We start from the raw sequence: 5,953 nt of genomic DNA, 5'->3' as shown, positions 1-5,953 counted from the left end.
TTTTTTTTTAAATGTGTGTGTGTGTGTATATATATATTTTAAGATTTTATTTATTTATTTGACAGAGATAGAGACAGCCAGCGAGAGAGGGAACACAAGCAGGGGGAGTGGGAGAGTAAGAAGCAGGCTCATAGTGGAGGAGCCTGATGTGGGGCTCGATCCCGGAATGCCGGGATCACGCCCTGAGCCGAAGGCAGACGCTTAACCGCTGTGCCACCCAGGCGCCCCTATATACATATATTTTTAAGATTTTATTTATTTGACAGAGAGAGTGAGAGGGGGAACACAAGCAGGGGGAGAGAGAAGCAGGCTTCCCACCGAGCAGGGAGCCCGATGTAGGGCTCGATCCCAGAACCCTGGGATCATGACCTGAGCCGAACGCAGATGCTTAACGACTGAGCCACCCAGGTGCCCCTCGAACCAGCATTCTTAACCATTGTGCTAAATAGCGGTGGTGACATTGAGAAACGGATAGATTTCCAAAGTTTTTTGTTTAGTTTTTTTTTTTTTTTAAGTTTTTAAATTTTTTTTTTTTTTAGTAATCTCTACACCTAATGTGGGGCTTGAACTCAATGACCCCAAGATCAAGAGTCACATGCTCCTCCAACCGAGCCAGCCAGGCACCTCCAAAGTGAAATGAAATTGTTAGGACTTAGTGCTTGATTGAATTGGAAGATGAGAGAGATGCAAAAGAATGAAACAGATTTTTGTCACTAAGATAAGGTAGTAGGAGGAAGAACAAGAAAAGTTATGTGGGTAGGGAAGGGGGGGTATGATTAGTTCAGTATTAGATATATTTTAATATTGAATAGCCCATGAGAGAATAAAAGAAGATGTAAGAGGAGATAAACAGTAGGCAGTTGGATTTATAGGTTTGAAGGAGGAGAGAGATCTGTTCTAGAGGTGTAAAGATTTGGACATAATTTTTAAAAATGTTAATTGTAGTTAAGGCAGCGGAAGAGGTTGTCTAGTGAATGTATAGTAAGAAAAGAGGACTAAGGAGGGAACCCAGAGGATTTGTATTTACTGCATAGCAGAGGAAGGGAATCCCATCACTATCAAGAAGAGGTGAGAAGGTGGCAGAAAGCCCAGGAGTATGAGGCTTTCCAAGGAACCAGAAGATGAACCTGAGATGGCCACTGGATTTGGCAAAAAGAAGACATTTGACATGGGGAGCAACCATATTAATAAAGTATGGAGAGTAGAAACTATTTAGTAGATTCAGCAGGAAATGAGAAAGAACTAGAAACAGCATATGTGTCTTCCAGAAATTTGGCTGTGAAGTAGGGAAGAATAAGCTAAAACTGGATGTAAGGGAAAGGACATGAGATGACAATTTCTTATACATGTGTGTTGGGGGAGGATGAGGGAAATTAGAGCATGAACTACTAATATGGGAAGGAGTCAGAAAGGAGGGAGGAAGAGAAAGAATATATGATGGATGAGAGCCCTGTGAAGACCTGGAAGGATGAGCTGAAGCACACGCTGCAGATTTTAACCTTAGATGGTAGAAGGACATCTCTAATTTTGCCAGGAAGAACGTAGGTTTATCGTGTAGGTGAATTTGCTGGTGTTAAGGTAAAAAGTTGACAGATTGCCTGCCTGATGTCTTCTATTTTTTTCTGTGGTATTCTTTTATGGTCGTCTGCTGAGGGTGAAAAAGTAGCAGGCTAGGAGATGAGGAGATTGGAGAAATGCTGAGGTATCAACTGTAGAACAAGATGGAGAGCTTACTAGGCAAACTGGGGGTCACAGGCAGCTTTGAGGGTCCAGTTGAGATTAGAGACTGAATGTGTACTGGCAGTAGTTAGAGCACTTGAGTGATTTCCTGTAGTGATACTCAACATTCTGTTGTAGGAATGGAGATGGGAGACAATTGATCCAGGATTGGGGTTTGGTCTGTGAGATGAAAGGATGACAAGGTGAAGATGTTAAGGACTTTGGCAAGAGTTACTGGAGTAATGGGCTATGGAGTCTAGACTGCCTAGGGATTGAAGTGGAGATGGGGTTGATAACAAGAAGAATGTAGAAGGAGCAAGGGACTGAAGGTCACTGAGAGCTCTCTGAATTTGAGATATCAAGAGTGGAGCAGTTGGGGACAAGACAAGGCAGGGTTTGGTAGTAGGCCTCTTGGGGGTAAAGGTCTTTTCATTTGAGATGGTCAAAGAGCAGAGAAGCTAGCGTGGGTGTTTTCGTGGACAATAAAGTCTCCAGGACTGAGGAGGGAGAGGAAGACTAAGCCAGGTGCCAAACTATCAATGAACGGTGGAGGTTAAGTTATCTGAACGGGGAAGGGTATGGGGTGGTATTGCCACACATCTTCAAAGGGATAAGGCCATTTATGTGATACTGAAGGAGTAATAGTTTGGAAATGGTTTTGAGGAAAAGAAGACACTGATAGCAGGGTACAGGGATGTGAGGGAATGAGCAACATATGCGTGGGAAAGTTGCAGGAGGAGTATTTTTCAAGAAGAGCCAGATTTCAGTTAAGCCGAGGGGTGTGGGGAGGACTCAGTGCTAGATTAAGAAAGGGAGAAATTTTGATTATGGGAAATGGAGTTCCAGATAACTATGACCGGGTGGGGGGGATGTCTTAGCTCTGCATTTGAGGAGTTGTGAGCTCTGGATTTATACCAAAGATGAAAGAGGGGCTCCATTCCTACAAAGGTGCCTAAGTACTAGTAATTTAATCAGAGTAAGTTGTATACCTACAGTGTCCCAGACACTATGTTTGGGGTACAAAGGTGAATAAGGTGTGCCTAGTCTATGCCCTCAGGAGCTCAGAATCTAGTGAATTAGATGGACACCTAAATTTAGGTTCATGGCAGTGACTTAAGTGCAATAATTTGAGAGCTCTGCACAAGGGCATCTAGCCCAGCCCAGGAATGGGGTTGGGAGTTTAGAAAAAGCTTTTTGGATGTGATGATTGAACATGAATTAAGTCAGGTAAAAGAAGCAGGGAAGTGGGAATGGACATCCAGGAAAGGGCACAGAATAGCTAATAAAACAAGGTGTAAGTATGGTGAACCATAAGTAGCTCTCGTTGCTGGGATCCTGGCTATGAGGAAAGCAGTGATGAGAACAGGGCAAGAGTCATCTCTTGGACGGCTTTGTAGGCCTTGTTTTGGACAGCCATTGAAGGGTTTCAGGGAAGTGAGTGAAAAAGAAAAGCATGTAGGTAAATGCCAGCAGAGTGGAGGTAGATTTTAGGGGTCCACTTGCTAAAGGCTGGCTTTCCTATTAGCAAGGGAAGTGGGGCAGGTCCTGACAAGACTAAGTAATAGCTTTCCATACCTTCTGGAAGTAGGTGGGGGCAGAATTCTTAGCTTTGGGCTGCATTCAGCCCCTTGTTTTGCTCCTTCCTCATAGAGCCCAGCACCTTCATGCTTCCTTTTGACTATTCAGAGCCTCCTCTTTGGTACTCTGTGCCCTAGTGTGGTCACTTAACAGCTAGTTGAATTTAATTAAACCAGTTACCCTTATCAGTTTTTGAATTTGTAAGTACATTTTATTCCTTTCAGCATTAGAAATTTGAATGAGTTCACATTTAGGTGTGAATGTCTGAGCTTCCTCTCACATTGTTTTTGTTTCATATCTTTTGTGGGTAGTGCTTAGTAAGTTTTTTTAAGCCATATTGTTCCATATTAGTAATGTGCATCCATTGTTGAAAATTTAAAAAAATAGAGAAGCAAATGGAAGTAAATAAAAAGCATCCACAATCATATCACTCAGAGATTATTGCTAACATATTGTTGTATAGATTTTTGTATCAGTGTGTGTGTGTGTATGTTTATGTATGCATACTTTTTGAAACAGAAATTCTTCCCCAGTTGTATGAAAATATGACATTATCTACATCAGAGGAAACTGGTCTGGCAGAATCAGTATCTAAGCAGAACTTTACTTTTTTTTTTTTTAATTTTTTAAGTTTTTATTTATTTATTTGACAGTGAGAGAAGGAACACAAGCCGGGGGAGTGGGAGAGGGAGAAGCAGGCTTCCTGCTGAACAGAGAGCCCAATGACGATGCAGGGGCTTGATCCCGGGACTCTGGGATTATGACCTGAGCCAAAGGCAGACTTTTAACCACTGAGCCACCAGGGCACCCCAGGTGCCCCAGAACTTCACATTTCTAATCATATGTATATGAGAGCCATTTTTTTCCACTTGTTACTGAATTTTATACTTATAACTAGATTTAATACTGTAATTTGGCTGCCTTTGAGCCAGAAAGGGCCTTTGCATGCTTCCTCTTAAATTTTTGGTCTTATCCTATGTGCAGGTATATTACAAAGGAACTTACATAGTTTGTAAGCCTTGAAATTTTCCATTAAGTAGTGTTCTGGGCTTACTCTCTTGTTGAATATCTACTGGTAATAAAAATGCCCCTGTACTGTTTATAGCAGTTATCATAGCAGTATCACAAAGGTTCCTTGAGGCAGGGATTGGGCCTTCACTTAGGTACTCCAAAGTCTGAAGTACAATGCTGAAGTCCCAGATGTTAAGCCTTTTGTCAGTTGGTTGATGGCATTCATGCTTGCTCCCCCTTCTCCCACACCTAATACCAGGATAACTGAATTGCTTTCCTGCCTGGGCATATAGCTAGAATTTATTTTAAGGGGTTCCTTCCTCTCCCCCACCCCCAACATTGCCATCTTAATGGTCAATCAACATTTAGTGTCAATCTGTGTGCCAGGTGCTGTTCGAAATCTTCAGGATACAAAAATGGATAAATCAAGGCTCCTAGCTTAAAGATATGAGTATAAGTTAAAGCATTGCTGTAGTACATAAATTTGTTAAAAAACAGACTGTGAAACATCAAATAATAGTTTATGTGAAACTTAATTTTTCCTTTAAACTGTCATCAAAAATGTGCAGTAAAAACTAATACAGAAATAAAACTTACAGCATTTTCCTTTGTCATAAAATGATTATATTTTAAGTTGTCTTTCTAAACACCTGCAAGTTTTAATAGCTCTCATTTATCAGGCTTTACGTGCCAGGCACTACTAAATCCTTTTCATTCATTATCTTAATTTTCTGAGACCATGAGGTAAGTTTGTTATCCCCTTTTCATGCACAAGAAAGGTTCAGATTAAGTAACATGTGCAAATTCACAGAAAAAATAGGGCAGGTTTTCAAAGCCAGGCATGATTTCAACTGATTTTCAAAAATGATTTTGTGTTAAAGCGGCTCTCAATTCTTTGGATCCCTAGTTCTTCAGAAAAGTTTAGCGACGTTGTCATACATCATTCAATGGACCGTTTTCCCCTCAACTCCTTGAATTAGTATATTGTTCAAATATGCAAGATTTAGAGCCCTGTATTTTCTTATAGAGGTCCATGTGATTTGGGGGCCCTCTCCACTGGTCCCAAGGCCGGTTCACGTGCCTCCCTTTGTCCTCAGAACAACTGATATCCGTCTAGCTCCCAACAATCTACAACTTTATAGTTTCCTGATGACAACTCTTGTATATTGTCGGTTACTGGATCCCAGCCTTGTTTCTCACCTGACATCACAGTGAATGCTCAGGGGATGTCTACGTGCACTCATAAAGGAATGACCAAAGCCCGACCGAATTTTAGCTCTTATCCAGGCTTGTGAGTCTGGGCGTCTCCTCTCAGTGTCGACTTTTGCACAAGGTGATCAAGAATACACATTTGTCGCGTCTGTGCGTGGAAGTATCTTGCCAAACTCCTGCAATCTAATATAAAACACGGAAGAGACATCACGGAAAAGCAACAAGTCATTTAACGGGCCGGGGCTAGGGAGAATCCGGCCAGCGTTTGCCAACCTCACAGTTGGAGCCTCCTAGTCCAGGCACGGTGAGCAGGGAATTCACTAACCCCCACCTGCCGGAGCAGCCGGTATTTCGGGGCTACCACGTGGGCTCCGGCCTCCCTGGGGCTTTCTGCTTCCGCAGGAACTGCTTTGCTACCGGAAGTGACGGAAGT

The sequence above is a fragment of the Ursus americanus genome, chromosome 6, assembly GCF_024610735.1.
Source record: "Ursus americanus isolate L20-20 chromosome 6, mUrsAme1.1.p, whole genome shotgun sequence".
Lineage (NCBI taxonomy): Eukaryota > Metazoa > Chordata > Mammalia > Carnivora > Ursidae > Ursus > Ursus americanus.
This window is presented reverse-complemented; position numbering follows the sequence as displayed.